This window comes from Pseudophryne corroboree, chromosome 7 (genome assembly GCF_028390025.1).
Source record: "Pseudophryne corroboree isolate aPseCor3 chromosome 7, aPseCor3.hap2, whole genome shotgun sequence".
Taxonomy (NCBI): Eukaryota; Metazoa; Chordata; class Amphibia; order Anura; family Myobatrachidae; genus Pseudophryne; species Pseudophryne corroboree.
The window spans coordinates 342,187,688-342,208,481 of NC_086450.1; positions in this window are offsets into that span (position 1 = coordinate 342,187,688).

The following is a 20,794-nucleotide window of genomic DNA, read 5'->3' on the forward strand; positions in this document are numbered from 1 at the left end:
CAATCAAAGGTGCACAAGTGATTGGAGTAAAGAGTGCAGGAGATCGGTTACCTATGGAGGCATTGCCCTTTGAAACATAGGGTATAAATATAAACTTGATCATAAATGCCTATGTAGAATTGTTGGTTCTGGTAGCACTTGGGGGGTGGGGGGTAACCTGCGTGTTTTTCCTTTTATTTAGTTTTCATCTTCTTATCACAGAGTTAATATGTCAGAATTCCAGTGATGTGTGACCAGGTTGGGTTGGCAAATTAGGCTCCAAATCTCAGCCTATTATATCCTACATTATAGATCAAATGTCTGCAATCTCCTTGCTAGGGTGGCCAATCACGGGATCGGGAGTGGCGGTATCACAGGATTTTGGCCAAGGGGTGTATTCAATAAGAGTCGGAAGCTGCCGTCTTGTCGGAAAGACGGCAGCTTCGGACTGATTAAGGTCGGAAGGGGTTCCGACCTATTCATTCCCGTCACCTTTTTTCTGATAAGTCGGAAAATCCGACTTGTTGGAATACACGCGGATTGGCCGCTTCATACTGTCGGAAGCGCGGACAAACCTGATAGGTTTTAGCCCCGTTTTAAAAAAAGTCGGATTGACACTGTCGGGACCGGGTCAAACCTGTTGGATTTGGCCCAGCATTGAATTGAGTGCTGTCGGGTGTTTTCCGTCAGAAAGGACCTGACAGCTATTGAATATAGGGCCTAATTCTGAGTTGATCGCAGCAGCAATTTTGTTAGCAATTGGGCAAAACCATGTGCACTGCAGGAGGGGCAGATATAACATGTGCAGAGAGAGTCAGATTTGGGTGTGGTGTGTTCAATCTGAAATCTAAATTGCAGTGTAAAAATAAAGCAGCCAGTATTTACCCTACACAGAAACAAAATAACCCACCAAAATCTAACTCTCTCTGCACATGTTATATCTGCCACACCTGCAGTGCACATGGGCCCTCATTCCGAGTTGTTCGCTCGGTAATTTTCTTCGCATCGCAGCGATTTTCCGCTAATTGTGCATGCGCAATGTTCGCACTGCGACTGCGCCAAGTAAATTTGCTAAGAAGTTTGGTATTTTACTCACGGCATTACGAGGTTTTTTCTTCGTTCTGGTGATCGGAGTGTGATTGACAGGAAGTGGGTGTTTCTGGGCGGAAACTGGCCGTTTTATGGGAGTGTGTGAAAAAACGCTGCCGTTTCTGGAAAAAACGCGGGAGTGGCTGGAGAAACGGGGGAGTGTCTGGGCGAACGCTGGGTGTGTTTGTGACGTCAAACCAGGAACGACAAGCACTAAACTGATCGCACTGGAAGAGTAAGTCTCGAGCTACTCAGAAACTGCACAGATAAATCTTTTCGCAATATTGCGCATCTTTCGTTCGCAATTTTGCAAAGCTAAGATTCACTCCGTTCTGGTGATCGGAGTGTGATTGACAGGAAGTGGGTGTTTCTGGGCGGAAACTGGCCGTTTTATGGGAGTGTATGAAAAAACGCTGCCGTTTCTGGGAAAAACGCGGGAGTGGCTGGAGAAACGGGGGAGTGTCTGGGCGAACGCTGGGTGTGTTTGTGACATCAAACCAGGAACGACAAGCACTAAACTGATCGCACTGGAAGAGTAAGTCTCGAGCTACTCAGAAACTGCACAGATAAATCTTTTCGCAATATTGCGAATCTTTCGTTCGCAATTTTGCAAAGCTAAGATTCACTCCCAGTAGGCGGCGGCTTAGCGTGTGCAATGCTGCTAAAAGCAGCTTGCGAGCGAACAACTCGGAATGAGGGCCATGGTTTTGCCCAATTGCTAACAAACTTGCTGCTGCGATCAACTCAGAATTACCCCCATAAGCCATAATATTGGACAGTGAGGTGAAAGTTGGCCACTGTGATCACATAATTGCTTTGTAAAGATGCCATTTTTTGCTTTCATATATCTGTTTTTAAGCTACAGTATTTGGAGATTTTTATCCTAAGCAACTCTTCTGTACAGAAATTAGCAAACTGTAAAACATGCTGTGCAGCAAAGAAGCCTTATTTTGTTCCTACTTCAGTACATTGTGACATTGTGCAAGTTAACTTATCTTCTTGTCCCTCAGCACAAAAATAATATATTGTGACTAAGCTCTACAGGTGCTAGAGTCTATTCAGTGCTGCGTACAATTCTATTGTTAGAAAATTATATTATTATTATTATTATTATTATTATTATATTTTAAAGTAGAGCTCCACAGTCTTTTTACTTTTCATATTAATCCCACCTTTCTCAATCTAGCAACAGATCACACAAGCAACAGCAGGCATCCATTAGCTGCTCTGACATCCATATCATGCACGAAGTTGATTCAAATATCATCTAAATCTAATAGAAGCACTAGGAACAATTGTAATCGGATATGATTAAGAATTTAATACAGTATTTACATTGTTGGCAGTGATGACACTCAGTGGCGTAAGCTCGTCCCAGGTGCCCGGAGGCAAGATAAATGTTGGTGCCCCCCCTTCCCATGCCGACTCTTTGTAAAACAAATTTGAACCTGATTTACGGTTATACAGGCAACAAAAATACAAGTAAGCATATCTAGTATGCAACTATGTATGCAATAGTATGCTGTGTGTATATATATATATATATGTATATACGTATGTATATATATATATATATATATATATATATAAATCCGCTTGGTCCGGCTCTCCCTTTAAGCTGGTTACTGCAGCGGGTGCCCAAACATAAGGATTACACAAAATAGCAGCAGGTTCTGCACTCACACACAGGTACACTGGCAGGGTTAATGGCCATCAGTGTACCTGTGTGTGAGTCACTAAGAGTACTTAACCTGCTGCTATTTTATGTGTGTGTGTGTGTGTGTGTGTGTGTGTGTGTGTGTGTGTGTATATTATATATATATATATATATATATATATATATATATATATATATATATACAGGTTGAGTATCCCTTATCCAAAATGCTTGGGACCAGAGGTATTTTGGATATGGGATTTTTCCGTATTTTGGAATAATTGCATACCATAATGAGATATCATGGTGATGGGACCTAAATCTAAGCACAGAATGCATTTATGTTACATATACACCTTATACACACAGCCGGAAGGTAATTTTAGACAATATTTTTTATAACTTTGCGCATTAAACAAAGTGTGTGTACATTCACACAATTCATTTATGTTTCATATACACCTTATACACACAGCCTGAAGGTCATTTAATACAATATTTTTAATAACTTTGCTTATTAAACAAAGTTTGTGTACAATGAGCCGTCAAAAAACAAGGGTTTCAGTATCTCAGTCTCACTCATAAAAGTCCGTATTTCTGAATATTCCGTATTTTGGAATATTTGGATATGGGATACTCAGCCTGTATATATATATATATATATATATATATATATATATATGTATACATCCGGTAAGTCCACACTCACTGCTGCAGTTCACAACATGGGCGGTGCTCCGTAAAGGGCTCTCAAGAAGTCCAAAACATATCCAAAAAGAGTACAGGCACTCACCACTTCCTTGATGATGAAAAATGTATTACAACTCAGAGGTGTATCTCACATAGAGACAGTCAACAGCATGTCAGCAAAAGATGTCGACGTTTCGGCTCCATCTGAGCCTTTTTCAAGACAGATAAAATCACATCAGGTTCACACCCAGCAGCCCATAACACACACCAAACCCTGGAGCACTTTTATAGCAGAGGCATATCACAAACCCCGCCCATCAATCAACCAACCAACAGCAAGTGGCTAAAACACTAGTACTACAGTGCCTAATCTGAAATATAGATATAGCCCATCCACTGTGTCATAGCGCCAAATATATACATAGCATATGGACACATTAAAATGTGTTGTTGGTCCATCAAAGCGGCTAATTGCGGCTAATAGCCGCGATGCCGGAAATGATGTGCGTTCCATTGCCCATGGAACGCACTCGTCAGAATTGTTAATTGCGGAAGTGAGTCATAGTACCGGAAGTGGTGTGCGTTCCACTGTCCATGGAACACACCCATGTGACCGGAAACACAGGCTGCGTAAGACGGCTGCCGGCCGTCGCTAAGCAACCTCACTGGCAATACTGGTCACCGTGATACACGTAATAGAACTACATAACGCGATCACATGACCTGACTGGGCTGGCATGACAACAAGAGGAAACAAAACGATAAAAACCTTAGTTATATCATATAGAGTGTGTGAATCAGATGAAACACACCAAACAAATAATGGATGCATTGAGCATGAGTATGGACTCCATAACAGTCCTGGGTAATAAATAAACACTTATCGCGATACACACATACTTGTTCAATTTCGATAAGCAATAAACATTTATATCACAATAAACACATCTTTGTTCAATTTCGATATTAACACAACCTAAGATAACCATATTCCTATGGTAAATACTGGTAGCCACCAGATAGTATCCAGGTAGCCCACCAACACTCCCCTATATATAGACAGAACAGTTCATAAAAACTATCAAGATTAGCTAGAGGATGTGTAATGCAAAAGTGCTAAGTCTAAAGAATATGGATATACATATCCCAGGACACAGGGCCGGATTAACAATGGGGCTGATGGAGCTGCAGCTCCAAGCCCAGCATCAGAATAGGCCCATGGTATCTGCTGTGCTGCTGTACACAGGAAAAACAAATTCCTGCTACAGCAGCCTGCCAGTGGGTATTCGAGGCCCCGCCCCTTGGCTGCTGCAAAACCCCGTCCATCCGCGGTGCCCAGTGACAGGTCAGGAGAGTGACCACGGTTTTATTAAGCCCCGCCCCTCGCGAAAAAATGCCGCGATTCGAGGGTCGAATCTGGAGGGGGCGGAGCCAATATGAAACATCTATCAAAATTACGACGTTTTGGCTCCGCCCCTTCTCGATTGACCCACGAATCACGGCATTTTGCCGTGAGGGGCATATCGATGGAGACTTGTCTGCAGCAGTGCAGCTGCAAGCCAGGTGAGAGAGTGTGTGTGTGTGTGTGTGTATATATGGATGTATGTGTGTGTAATGTATCTATGGATGTATGTGTGTAATGTATGTGCTACCTATGTATGTGTGTGTGTGTATATATATATATATATATATATATATATACACACACATACATACATACATACATACATACATACATACAGAAAGCCCTAGTAGATCAAACGGCGGTGCCGGCAAAGATGGTTTACCTATGGTGTCGGTGGCGCAATGGAAGGCTTCACTGGCCCTTTCCTTTACTGCAGTGACTCGGCGCCTCCTCCAAGACGTGTGATGTCACCAGGGTGCTACCACTGTGCTGAGTAGCAACACGCTGTGTCATGTCCTTACTCTACAGATGTATGTAATGTATTTTGCCCTCAATGCTTCACTGACACTTAGTGCCTGCACTTTTTATGAATACACAGTGTAAGAGTCAGTGGAGCATGTCCTGGGAGCAGAGGCGTAACTAGGGTAGGGCGAGTGGGGCACGTGCCCTGGCAGGCCCAGGAGAGGGGGGCGCCGCCGGCGTCCAGGGCATCATGCCCCACTCGCCCCCGTCAACCCTAAATGTGAGGGGAGGAGAGCGCAGCGTCTCTCCCTCCCCTCACCGCCGCTGCCAGCACTAGCAGCGCTGCCAGCAGCGCTGCTGTGTCCGGTCACCGGCGCTAGCCAATCAGAGCTTGCGGACCAGCTCCTGATTGGCTTCCGGTCCGCGAGCTCTGATTGGCTAGCGAACCGGCGCCAGACAGCCGCCGGAGACCTGGAGCGGTGAGGGGAAGGAGAGGCGCTGCGCTGCGCTCTCCTCCCCTCACATAACAACAAGCCAGCGGCCAGTGAGTGACGGGGGGGGGGGGGGGTCCGGCGGCACAGTGGAGCAGGTATCTGGCACCAAGTGGGGCCTGGCACTGTGGGGCATGTATCTGGCTCTGTGGGGCAATGTAACTGGCACTGTGGGGCAATGTATCTGGCACTGTGGGGCAATGTAACTGGCACTGTGGGGCAATGTAACTGGCACTGTGGGGCAATGTATCTGGCACTGTGGGGCAATGTAACTGGCACTGTGGGGCATTGTATCCGGCACTGTGGGGCAATGTAACTGGCACTGTGGGGCAATGTATCTGGCACTGTGGGGCAAAGTAACTGGCACTGTGGGGCATTGTATCTGGCACTGTGGGGCATGTATCCGGCACTGTGGGGCATTGTATCCGGCACTGTGGGGCATTGTATCCGGCACTGTGGGGCAATGTAACTGGCAATGTGGGGCATGTATCTGGCACTGAGTGGGGCATGTATCTGGCACTGAGTGGGGCATGTATCTGGCACTGTGGGGCAATGTATCCGGCACTGTGGGGCATGTATCCGGCACTGTGGGGCATTGTATCCGGCACTGTGGGGCAATGTAACTGGCACTGAGTGGTGCATGTATCTGGCACTGTGGGGCAATGTATCTGGCACTGTGGGGCATGTATCCGGCACTGTGGGGCATTGTATCCGGCACTGTGGGGCAATGTAACTGGCACTGAGTGGGGCATGTATCTGGCACTGTGGGGCAAAGTATCTGGCACTGTGGGGCATGTATCCGGCACTGTGGGGCATTGTATCCGGCACTGTGGGGCATTGTATCCGGCACTGTGGGGCAATGTAACTGGCACTGTGGGGCATGTATCTGGCACTGAGTGGGTATGTATCTGGCACTGTGGGGCAATGTATCTGGCACTGTGGGGCATGTATCCGGCACTGTGGGGCAATGTAACTGGCACTGTGGGGCAATGTAACTGGCACTGTGGGGCAATGTAACTGGCACTGAGTGGGGCATGTATCTGGCACTGTGGGGCATGTATCTGGCACTGTGGGGCAATGTATCCGGCACTGTGGGGCAATGTATCCGACACCGCGGGGCATGTATCCGGCACTGTGGGGCAATGTAACTGGCACTGTGGGGCATGTATCCGGAACTGTGGGGCAATGTAACTGGCACTGTGGGCCATTTTCAGTGGCCACACCCCTTCTGGATCGTAGCCACACCCCTTCTGGGGTGTGGCCACGCCCATTTTTTCGCATGCTTCTTTTTGTGTGTTTTTTTTTTTGGGGGGGGGGGGCGCCATTTTCCATCTTGCCCTGGGCTCCAAAAACCCTAGTTACGCCTCTGCCTGGGAGATGTGAATATTATTAGTCAGCAGACAGCCGTGTACTAGGTAGAACAATGGAGGGGAGAATGTTTCAAATGGCTTCTTGGTTAATTTGGTACCTGTGTTACAAAGGGATGAGGTTAGGATCCCAGCTGTCAAAATGCTGACACCGGAATCCCAACACGTAACGGAATGCCGGCGCCGAAATCCCAACAGGGATTACAATCCTGGTGCCAGCATACCAACACCCAGAATCCCGAACGCTACAATGCTAGGCCGCCAGAGAGGTAAGCCGCGTGCATGGGGGGGTTGGGTTAAGGCTGTGGCCTGAGGAGGTTAGGGTTAGCCACCCCAAGGGAAGGTTAGGCTGTGGGGGGGGGGGTTAGGTTTAGGCACCTCCGGGGAGGGCTAGGGTAAGGCTGTGGGGGAGGGAGGGTTAGGTTTAGCGTTAGGGTGCCTTTGGGGGAAGGTAAGTAGGTATACTTACCTTCCCCTGTGTGGGTGTTGATCATTGGGGTGATGCGGCCGGTACTCTGACTGCCGGCATCCCATCTGCTGGTATATCCATCTCAACCCGTTACAGAGATAAAGGGACTTTTTCTGTTTTTACTTTACCCCATTTCTGTTCCGTGTAATGATTACGACTATAGAGCTCTAAAAAATGTTTTCCCTCAAAAAAATAAAAAAACTTACAGAATGCATACTACATTTTATGTATCAGACAGTTTTAGTTATTTCTGCTGATTCATAGGAACACATTCATGCACAGAAAGACCAGAACCAGACTAACAGTGGAGTTACAGCTATGGGCCCACAGGATCTACTGCAGTTTGTCACCCCTAAAGGATGGGGCCGCATTTTGATTGACCGCGGCGGGCGTTGAGGGGGGGAAGCGACGTTGCGGGGGTGTGGTGGCGTTGACCGAGGCAGTGTTAGACCGTTTTTGGGACGGCTGCGTGGTGATGGGAAAAATGGCGGCGGACCCCCAGCATACATGGCCTAGCAGCAGCTGCAGGTGGTCATCCACAATTGCTGCGACCGCAATCCGATTGCAATCACATCACAATCCAATTGCGATCGCAGCCGCGGGGCGGGAGTTAGCATGCCGGGCGGCCCCCAGCATGCTACAGTAGGGATTGCAGATTCTGCTTTTTAGCAGAATCTGCAATCCGTGCTGATTAGGGTCCATAGGACCTCATTCAGTAAGAGTAGCAGATTCTTCTTTTTAGCAGAATCTGCTATTCTTTTAATCGCATGCTGGGAGCCATCCGTCACAGGGCAAAGCCGCTTAGCATGCTACCCGCCGCCCACCACCTGTGACCGCGCTCTAATTGCAATCATGCCGCAATTAGTGTGTGTTCGCAGAAACTAGGAAAGCCTACCTGTGCAGCCTGACTGCAACTGCAGGAGTCCCGCCGCCATTTTTCCGTTCGGACTGGCTGCGTGTGATTACACGCAGCTGCCCCAAAAATACCACCGACATGCCCCTGTTTTCCCTGCCCCGTCCCCGCAACGGACCGCGAATGCCCCCACCCGCCCCGCTAACGCCTCTGCCTGTAATGGCCCAAGTGCGGAGTTATTATAGTAGTATTATAGGTAGTATAGTGATATTTTACTAAGCCTTGGAAGGTGATAAAGTACCAGCCAATCAGCTCCTAACTGCCATGTCACAGACTGGGTTTGAAAAATTATAGGAGCTGGTTGGATGGTACTTTATCTCCATCCATATGTTTATTGAAGGCTTAGTAAATAGACCAAATAGTCTGATGTAGTGTGTCGCCACCCCTGCCCCCAAACCCCCCCATGCCCACCCTAGAGAACTTCTCTACGGCACTGATCACACGCCCTGCGGCAGCCCACAGTAGGCCCTTCCTAAATTTCAGCTCCAGGCCCATGTGGACCTTAATCTGGCACTGCCAGGACATAATGGAATCCATATAGGGTGTGTGATATAGCCTCTGCCATTAGGTAATCCAGGGTAATCACCAACATAGAAGACAATGTAAAAACAAAACAACACACATATATATGTAATCATACATGTGAAAAACATGTATAATTAAACAACATGTATAATTAAAAAGAGATGTCTAGTCATAGCCCTATCCGAGAAAAATGTTAAATGGATTTGCCTCATTTAATCCTCGTGGTGCTAAAGTGTGCAGCTCATAGATCCATTTAGCCTCTCGTTGCCGTAACAGCCTTTCCCAGTCACCCCCACGTGGAGGCCTTGGTACGTGATCAATCAACATACACTTCAAGCTAGATATTGAATGCCCTCTAGTTGCGAAGTGTTGCGCTACTGGTTTGTCAGACACCTTAGAAACCAGTGCAGCTCGAATTGATGTGCGATGGTTGGCCATCCTGTCACGAAAGTTTCTTGTTGTCATGTTCGTGACAGGATGGCCAACCATCACAATCAATTCGAGCTGCACTGGTTTCTAAGGTGTCTGACAAACCAGTAGCGCAACACTTTGCAACTAGAGGGCATTCAATATCTAGCTTGAAGTGTATGTTGATTGATCACGTACCAAGGCCTCCACGTGGGGGTGACTGGGAAAGGCTGTTACGGCAACGAGAGGCTAAATGGATCTATGAGCTGGACACTTTAGCACCACGAGGATTAAATGAGGCAAATCCATTTAACATTTTTCTCGGATAGGGCTTTGACTAGACATCTCTTTTTAATTATACATGTTGTTTAATTATACATGTTTTTCACATGTATGATTACATATATATGTGTGTTGTTTTGTTTTTTACATTGTCTTCTATGTTGGTGATTACCCTGGATTACCTAATAGCAGAGGCTATATCACACAACCTATATGGATTCCATTATGTCCTGGGATATGTATATCCATATTCTTTAGACTTAGCACTTTTGCATTACACATCCTCTAGCTAATCTTGATAGTTTTTATGAACTGTTCTGTTTATATATAGGGGAGTGTTGGTGGGCTACCTGGATACTATCTGGTGGCTACCAGTATTTACCATAGGAATATGGTTATTTTAGGTTGTGTTAATATCGAAATTGAACAAAGATGTGTTTATTGTGATATAAATGTTTATTGCTTATCGAAATTGAACAAGTATGTGTGTATCGCGATAAGTGTTTATTTCTTACCCAGGACTGTTATGGAGTCCATACTCATGCTCAATGCATCCATTATTTGTTTGATGTGTTTCATCTGATTCACACACTCTATATGATATAACTAAGGTTTTTATCGTTTTGTTTCCTCTTGTTGTCATGCCAGCCCAGTTAGGTCATGTGATCGCGTTATGTAGTTCTATTACGTGTATCACGGTGACCAGTATTGCCAGTGAGGTTGCTTAGCGACGGCCGGCAGCCGTCTCACGCAGCCTGTGTTTCCGGTCACATGGGTGCGTTCCATGGACAGTGGAACGCACACCACTTCCGGTACTATGACTCACTTCCGCAATTAACAATTCTGACGAGTGCGTTCCATGGGCAATGGAACGCACATCATTTCCGGCATCGCGGCTATTAGCCGCAATTAGCCGCTTTGATGGACCAACAACACATTTTAATGTGTCCATATGCTATGTATATATTTGGCGCTATGACACAGTGGATGGGCTATATCTATATTTCAGATTAGGCACTGTAGTACTAGTGTTTTAGCCACTTCCTGTTGGTTGGTTGATTGATGGGCGGGGTTTGTGATATGCCTCTGCTATAAAAGTGCTCCAGGGTTTGGTGTGTGTTATGGGCTGCTGGGTGTGAACCTGATGTGATTTTATCTGTCTTGAAAAAGGCTCAGATGGAGCCGAAATGTCGACATCTTTTGCTGACATGCTGTTGACTGTCTCTATGTGAGATACACCTGTGAGTTGTAATACATTTTTCATCATCAAGGAAGTGGTGAGTGCCTGTACTCTTTTTGGATATATATATATACATATATATGTGTGTGTTTGTGTGTGTGTATATATACATCTAATGAAGCAAAGGCAGCACTCTTTATGGTATTAGGTTGGTGATTTTATTAGTAGTAAACTTCGAAACTTTGATCAAACTAGTCATTGTTTGTTAATTTACCTGAGTGCCGCCTTTGCTTTATTTATGTATTGGACCCTCTGCTATATATATACACACACACACACTTTCTGTGGTGCTTCACTCGGAATAAAAAGTAGTCAGCAGACTTGGATATAGATAACAATGTTTCAGTGCTTATTTTATTGCACTATCATCAGGTTAACAAAGATCTTTGTCAGCCTGATGATAGTGCAATAAAAGAAACACTGAAACGTTGTTATCTATATCCAAGTCTGCTGACTACTTTTTATGCCGAGTGCCGCACCGCAGAAAGTGTATATAGGAACCACTGTATATGTGATGGCACCAGCAAAGCATATATAATCATTGGAGTGCCGGTTCTTTGGGGGGGGTGGGTGGGTGGGTGTATATATATATATATATATATATATACTTGCAAAGCAGTCGGCACTCCCAGGCTCTTAAAACAGCTTGCTCCGTGCCAGTTCAAACAATCATCATGTAAAGTCCAGAAAAGAACGGCACTGGAGACAGTCAAATGCAGTGAAAAGGATGTATTTTAAACAGGCTACAGCTGTTTCAGGGCTGCTGCCCTTTCCTCAGGCCAAATACATAAGAGACAAAATATATATATACACACATATTTTGGGGTCAATTCTATAAAGCGACAGTTGAATAGCGCCGGGAGTTAGCTCCCGGCACTATTCAATACAGCGCCAAGTGACACCAATTGTCAGGAATTCTTCTCTCACCCCCGGGGGATGAGAGAAGAAACCCGACAAAAGTGCTGCCGCGCGAGGCTGATTCTGTCGGGAATCAGCATCGCACCGGGGAGTTAAGTCGGAGAATGCCCGTTCTCCCAACAATTCAACCTGTTAAGTCGGCGAGAACGGGCCTTCGCTGACTTAACTTGAGCTGAATTGAATAGCGACGGGAGCTAACTCCCGGCGCTATTCAACTGTCGCTGAATAGAATTGACCCCATAGATAGACAACAGGTGGGTCTAGCACTGCCACTTAAACTTACAGCCTTCACAATGAAGAAATGGATAGGTGGATAGAGGTGTGGCACTCCAATGAAGAATCCAACGGGTGTAGTATGGTTTGCCGGCGGTCGGGGTCCCAGCGACCAGCATACCAGCGCCAGGATCCCGACCGCCGGCATACCGACAGCTGGGCGAGCGCAAATGAGCCCCTTGCGGGCACGTTGGCATGCGTCTCCCTCCAGGGGGGTCGTGGACCCTGAAGTGGGAGAAAAGATGTGTGTTTGCCGGCGGTCGGGATTCTGGCGCCGGTATGCTGGTCGCCGGGACCCCGACCGCCGGCTACCAGAAGACCACCCTAATCCAACAGCAAGTGAATAGTGGGATAAAGTAGTTGGGCATCCGCTTATAACAAAATACTAGCAATCATCTAAGAATGCGGCACTCCAAATAAGACATTGTGACAGTGCTGCTAGTTATGTCACTGTGACTGTGTCTTATTTGGTGTTCTGCATTTTTAGATGAATGCATATATTATATATAAAAATAATATTATATAGATTTAAAAAAATCATTTGGTAGCACTGTGTCCCCTTCCCCCCTCTTTCTCTCCCCCAAAAGTGCTTGCATGTACTGTACATGTACATAGGTACTTTACTTTTCAGGAGTCTGTGACAGCGCCGCTATCCCGCACTCTCGCTTGGCGGCTCTTAGGTGTCCTGGGCGGCGGGCGGCAGCTCTGGGTCGCGGGAGGATGTCACGTGATATCTGCGACCCAGGCCAGAGCACACAGCAGCAGAGAGCACAGACAGGAGGAGGAGCGAGCGCCGCTGATGCTAATAGGCGCTGTGCTTGTTCGTACGTCGGCTGATCCTCTAGCAGCTCCTGCTGCACTATGGAAATGTATCATGTCATGTGTGAACGGAACGGGGGTCGGGGGACAACGGAGCAGCTGTAGGCGCCGTGCCCCCTTCATGGCCAGGAGCCCGGCGGCAACGGACTCCGCTGTCTCCAAGAGTTCCGCCCCTGATGACACTGACAGCTGAATGTCAGCAGTAGAAAAAATATATATATAAATCGCTGAGTAGGAAGGCCAATCCCAGGGCATATTTTCAATCCCGGGATTTAGGATTGAAAAAAGCACAATCCTGGGATTCCCGGAATACCTGGGATTAGGTTGGCAGGAATAAATAAATAAATAAAATATGTATATATATATATATATATATAATTGAATGCCTCCTCCCAATCTAATGCCCCCCTTCCAGTTCCCACAGTGACGCACACTCCTCTCTCATGGGCTGGGCAGCGTTTCTTGCAGCGGACGGCAAGGTTGGCTGCGGGTGTTGGCGGTCAAGCTGCCGGTACAACTTGTGTCGGCCTGCGCAGCGTGACCGTCTACTCAAGGTGCTCATCGCTGCCCGGCATTAAAAAAAGAGCATGTGGTGGCTAATCCTGAAATCCCAGGATTGGAAGCTCCAATCCCGGGATTCAATCCTGTCCAATATTAGGCCAAAATCCTGTGATACCGCCACTCCCGATCCCGTGATTGGCCACCCTAGCAAGGAGATTGAAGACATTTGGTCTATAATGTAGGATATAATAGGCTGAGATTTGGAGCCTAATTTGCCAACCCAACGTGGTCACACATCACTGGGATTCTGACATATTAACTCCGTGTTAAGAAGATGAAAACTAAATAAAAGGAAACACACGCAAGTTACCCTACCCCCTCCCCTCCCGCCAAGTGCTACCAGAACCAACAATTCTATGTAGGCACTTATGATCAAGTTTATACCTGATATTTCAAAGGGCAATGCTTTCATGGGTAACACCATCTATAGATGGCATTGCTTATTGGGCTCTTTGGTATGCAAACAATGATGAACAACCCCAATAGCGTTGATTCAAAAGTGATGGGCCAATCAACTACGGTTTGCTGTACACCTGATCTGTACACCTGATCTTTCAGTCTAAACGTGTAGGATTGAAGACTGCAGAACTGACCACCACATGGTGACACTTCTGTCCAGAGATCGCACCCTCCACTAGGGTTAGACAGAAGGATAATTAATTTGCATCACACCAAAAGTGGGGGGCCGCTGTATTTTAATACTATGAGGCCTTTGGCTGTTTTTTTCTTTGGTGTTTCTGGTATAAGGGTTTCATTCTAGGACCAGAATGATTCCAGAAACTTTGGCAATAAGAACTCTTTCTGGATGAATCTCATCTCATTGATGTAACACCTTAAAAAAGTATTCCTGGGTGGAAAGGATCCATAACATTCTGTAAATATTTAGTCAACATAAAGACATCTGGTTTAGTAACGGACTTTATTTATAATTAGTACCATTATATTCACAATTGATACCACCTTCTTGTACCTTCCAGACTTTGTTGAGTGCATTTGTATATTTGGATCTCATGAATCTACAGTATTGCTGCCAGAATCTTAGAGATCTCTTAGTCAAAACGGATATATCCGAAGTCAGATCTGGTAATTGCGAAAATAATTTTTTGGCAAAAAAAAAGAATGGGGGTTTTAAATGTCCATGCACCACATGCAGCATTTTTGGTAACTGGGAATACGTTTTGTCACCCACATTTGGGAATTAAATATAAGATCCGACACCACTTAACATGTGAAAGCTCCTACATTGTTTACCAACTTATTTGTCCCTGTGGGCCCTCATATATTGGGAAGACACAGAGGAAATTCAAGGAGAGGATGGGAGCACACAGATCATCTATACGCCTCGCCATCGCAAGTGGTACTAGTGACCAGCCGGTGGCGCGGCATTTTGTGACAGCTAAACATCCTCTGTAGTCTCAGATATAGGATGATCGATCACATCACTCCACTACGGAGAGGTGGTGATCGCAATGCCCTTTTATTAAAGAGAGAAGCAGAATGGATCCATCGATTGAATGTTATCAATCCGAAGGGTTTAAACGATGCAATCACGTTTTCCTCTTTTTTATAAAAACTATGTCTCAATGCTGCTGTTTGTTCACTCTGAGGGTTTATCAATCAGTGCTCATTGATTTCTGCATTCATGTCTCTTTATGTATATGCTAATTACTAAGAGAGTGTTTTTGGTATATGCATTTTCAATATTGCTGGTTATATATTAGTGTTTTTGATTGCTGCATCTAGATTCATTGATGTACTTATGATAATTGTTCATAATATTGATAGATCTTTATACCGTAACATTGATTGCATACTAGAGATGTGCACTTGAAATTTTTCGGGTTTTGTGTTTTGGTTTTGGGTTCGGTTCCGCGGCCGTGTTTTGGGTTCGACCGCGTTTTGGCAAAACCTCACCGAATTTTTTTTGTCGGATTCGGGTGTGTTTTGGATTCGGGTGTTTTTTTTAAAAAACACTAAAAAACAGCTTAAATCATAGAATTTGGGGGTCATTTTGATCCCAAAGTATTATTAACCTCAAAAACCATAATTTCCACTCATTTTCAGTCTATTCTGAATACCTCACACCTCACAATATTATTTTTAGTCCTAAAATTTGCACCTAGGTCGCTGGATGACTAAGCTAAGCGACCCTAGTGGCCGACACAAACACCGTGCCCATCTAGGAGTGGCACTGCAGTGTCACGCAGGATGGCCCTTCCAAAAAACACTCCCCAAACAGCACATGACGCAAAGAAAAAAAGAGGCGCAATGAGGTAGCTGTGTGAGTAAGATAAGCGACCCTAGTGGCCGACACAAACACCGGGCCCATCTAGGAGTGGCACTGCAGTGTCACGCAGGATGGCCCTTCCAAAAAACCCTCCCCAAACAGCACATGACGCAAAGAAAAAAAGAGGCGCAATGAGGTAGCTGTGTGAGTAAGATAAGCGACCCTAGTGGCCGACACAAACACCGGGCCCATCTAGGAGTGGCACTGCAGTGTCACGCAGGATGGCCCTTCCAAAAAACACTCCCCAAACAGCACATGACGCAAAGAAAAAAAGAGGCGCAATGAGGTAGCTGTGTGAGTAAGATAAGCGACCCTAGTGGCCGACACAAACACCGTGCCCATCTAGGAGTGGCACTGCAGTGTCACGCAGGATGGCCCTTCCAAAAAACCCTCCCCAAACAGCACATGACGCAAAGAAAAAAAGAGGCGCAATGAGGTAGCTGTGTGAGTAAGATAAGCGACCCTAGTGGCCGACACAAACACCGGGCCCATCTAGGAGTGGCACTGCAGTGTCACGCAGGATGGCCCTTCCAAAAAACCCTCCCCAAACAGCACATGACGCAAAGAAAAAAAGAGGCGCAATGAGGTAGCTGTGTGAGTAAGATAAGCGACCCTAGTGGCCGACACAAACACCGTGCCCATCTAGGAGTGGCACTGCAGTGTCACGCAGGATGGCCCTTCCAAAAAACCCTCCCCAAACAGCACATGACGCAAAGAAAAAAAGAGGCGCAATGAGGTAGCTGTGTGAGTAAGATAAGCGACCCTAGTGGCCGACACAAACACCGGGCCCATCTAGGAGTGGCACTGCAGTGTCACGCAGGATGGCCCTTCCAAAAAACCCTCCCCAAACAGCACATGACGCAAAGAAAAAAAGAGGCGCAATGAGGTAGCTGTGTGAGTAAGATAAGCGACCCTAGTGGCCGACACAAACACCGTGCCCATCTAGGAGTGGCACTGCAGTGTCACGCAGGATGGCCCTTCCAAAAAACCCTCCCCAAACAGCACATGACGCAAAGAAAAAAAGAGGCGCAATGAGGTAGCTGTGTGAGTAAGATAAGCGACCCTAGTGGCCGACACAAACACCGGGCCCATCTAGGAGTGGCACTGCAGTGTCACGCAGGATGGCCCTTCCAAAAAACATTCCACAAACAGCACATGACGCAAAGAAAAATTAAAGAAAAAAGAGGTGCAAGATGGAATTGTCCTTGGGCCCTCCCACCCACCCTTATGTTGTATAAACAGGACATGCACACTTTAACCAACCCATCATTTCAGTGACAGGGTCTGCCACACGACTGTGACTGAAATGACGGGTTGGTTTGGACCCCCACCAAAAAAGAAGCAATTAATCTCTCCTTGCACAAACTGGCTCTACAGAGGCAAGATGTCCACCTCATCATCATCCTCCGATATATCACCGTGTACATCCCCCTCCTCACAGATTATCAATTCGTCCCCACTGGAATCCACCATCTCAGCTCCCTGTGTACTTTGTGGAGGCAATTGCTGCTGGTCAATGTCTCCACGGAGGAATTGATTATAATTCATTTTAATGAACATCATCTTCTCCACATTTTCTGGATGTAACCTCGTACGCCGATTGCTGACAAGGTGAGCGGCGGCACTAAACACTCTTTCGGAGTACACACTTGTGGGAGGGCAACTTAGGTAGAATAAAGCCAGTTTGTGCAAGGGCCTCCAAATTGCCTCTTTTTCCTGCCAGTATAAGTACGGACTGTGTGACGTGCCTACTTGGATGCGGTCACTCATATAATCCTCCACCATTCTTTCAATGGTGAGAGAATCATATGCAGTGACAGTAGACGACATGTCCGTAATCGTTGTCAGGTCCTTCAGTCCGGACCAGATGTCAGCATCAGCAGTCGCTCCAGACTGCCCTGCATCACCGCCAGCGGGTGGGCTCGGAATTCTGAGCCTTTTCCTCGCACCCCCAGTTGCGGGAGAATGTGAAGGAGGAGATGTTGACAGGTCGCGTTCCGCTTGACTTGACAATTTTCTCACCAGCAGGTCTTTCAACCCCAGCAGACTTGTGTCTGCCGGAAAGAGAGATCCAAGGTAGGCTTTAAATCTAGGATCGAGCACGGTGGCCAAAATGTAGTGCTCTGATTTCAACAGATTGACCACCCGTGAATCCTTGTTAAGCGAATTAAGGGCTCCATCCACAAGTCCCACATGCCTAGCGGAATCGCTCCGTGTTAGCTCCTCCTTCAATGTCTCCAGCTTCTTCTGCAAAAGCCTGATGAGGGGAATGACCTGACTCAGGCTGGCAGTGTCTGAACTGACTTCACGTGTGGCAAGTTCAAAGGGCATCAGAACCTTGCACAACGTTGAAATCATTCTCCACTGCGCTTGAGACAGGTGCATTCCACCTCCTATATCGTGCTCAATTGTATAGGCTTGAATGGCCTTTTGCTGCTCCTCCAACCTCAGAAGCATATAGAGGGTTGAATTCCACCTCGTTACCACTTCTTGCTTCAGATGATGGCAGGGCAGGTTCAGTAGTTTTTGGTGGTGCTCCAGTCTTCTGTACGTGGTGCCTGTACGCCGAAAGTGTCCCGCAATTCTTCTGGCCACCGACAGCATCTCTTGCACGCCCCTGTCGTTTTTTAAAAAATTCTGCACCACCAAATTCAAGGTATGTGCAAAACATGGGACGTGCTGGAATTTGCCCACATTTAATGCACACACAATATTGCTGGCGTTGTCCGATGCCACAAATCCACAGGAGAGTCCAATTGGGGTAAGCCATTCCGCGATGATCTTCCTCAGTTGCCGTAAGAGGTTTTCAGCTGTGTGCGTATTCTGGAAAGCGGTGATACAAAGCGTAGCCTGCCTAGGAAAGAGTTGGCGTTTGCGAGATGCTGCTACTGGTGCCGCCGCTGCTGTTCTTGCGGCGGGAGTCCATTCATCTACCCAGTGGGCTGTCACAGTCATATAGTCCTGACCCTGCCCTGCTCCACTTGTCCACATGTCCGTGGTTAAGTGGACATTGGGTACAACTGCATTTTTTAGGACACTGGTGAGTCTTTTTCTGACGTCCGTGTACATTCTCGGTATCGCCTGCCTAGAGAAGTGGAACCTAGATGGTATTTGGTAACGGGGGCACACTGCCTCAATAAATTGTCTAGTTCCCTGTGAACTAACGGCGGATACCGGACGCACGTCTAACACCAACATAGTTGTCAAGGCCTCAGTTATCCGCTTTGCAGCAGGATGACTGCTGTGATATTTCATCTTCCTCGCAAAGGACTGTTGGACAGTCAATTGCTTACTGGAAGTAGTACAAGTGGGCTTACGACTTCCCCTCTGGGATGACGATCGACTCCCAGCAGCAACAACAGCAGCGCCAGCAGCAGTAGGCATTACACTCAAGGATGCATCGGAGGAATTCCAGGCAGGAGAGGACTCGTCAGAATTGCCAGTGACATGGCCTGCAGGACTATTGGCATTCCTGGGTAAGGAGGAAATTGACACTGAGGGAGTTGGTGGGGTGGTTTGCGTGAGCTTGGTTACAAGAGGAAGGGATTTACTGGTCAGTGGACTGCTTCCGCTGTCACCCAAAGTTTTTGAACTTGTCACTGACTTATTATGAATGCGCTGCAGGTGACGTATAAGGGAGGATGTTCCGAGGTGGTTAACGTCCTTACCCCTACTTATTACAGCTTGACAAAGGCAACACACGGCTTGACAAATGTTGTCCGCATTTCTGGTGAAATACTTCCACACCGAAGAGCTGATTTTTTTTGTATTTTCACCAGGCATGTCAATGGCCCTATTCCTCCCACGGACAACAGGTGTCTCCCCGGGTGCCTGACTTAAACAAACCACCTCACCATCAGAATCCTCCTGGTCAATTTCCTCCCCAGCGCCAGCAACACCCATATCCTCCTCATCCTGGTGTACTTCAACACTGACATCTTCAATCTGACTATCAGGAACTGGACTGCGGGTGCTCCTTCCTGCACTTGCAGGGGGCGTGCAAATGGTGGAAGGCGCATGCTCTTCAAGTCCAGTGTTGGGAAGGTCAGGCATCGCAACCGACACAATTGGACTCTCCTTGTGGATTTGGGATTTCGAAGAACGCACAGTTCTTTGCGGTGCTTTTGCCAGCTTGAGTCTTTTCAGTTTTCTAGCGAGAGGCTGAGTGCTTCCATCCTCATGTGAAGCTGAACCACTAGCCATGAACATAGGCCAGGGCCTCAGCCGTTCCTTGCCACTCCGTGTAGTAAATGGCATATTGGCAAGTTTACGCTTCTCCTCCGACAATTTTATTTTAGGTTTTGGAGTCCTTTTTTTACTGATATTTGGTGTTTTGGATTTGACATGCTCTGTACTATGACATTGGGCATTGACCTTGGCAGACGACGTTGCTGGCATTTCATCGTCTCGGCCATGACTAGTGGCAGCAGCTTCAGCACGAGGTGGAAGTGGATCTTGATCTTTCCCTAATTTTGGAACCTCAACATTTTTGTTCTCCATATTTTAATAGGCACAACTAAAAGGCACCTCAGGTAAACAATGGAGATGGATGGATACTAGTATACTTATGGATGGACTGCCGAGTGCCAACACAGAGGTAGCTACAGCCGTGGACTACCGTACTGTGTCTGCTGCTAATATAGACTGGATGATAATGAGATGAAATCAATATATATATATGTATGTATATATAATATCACTAGTACTGCAGCCGGACAGGTAGATAATATATTTATTAGGTAATGATGACTGATGACGGACCTTCTGGACACTGTCAGCTCAGCAGCACCGCAGACTGCTACAGTAAGCTACTATACTCTATAGTAGTATGTACAAAGAAGAAAGAAAGAAAAAAAAAACACGGGTAGGTGGTATACAATTATGGATGGACTGCCGAGTGCCGACACAGAGGTAGCTACAGCCGTGGACTAACGTACTGTGTCTGCTGCTAATATAGAC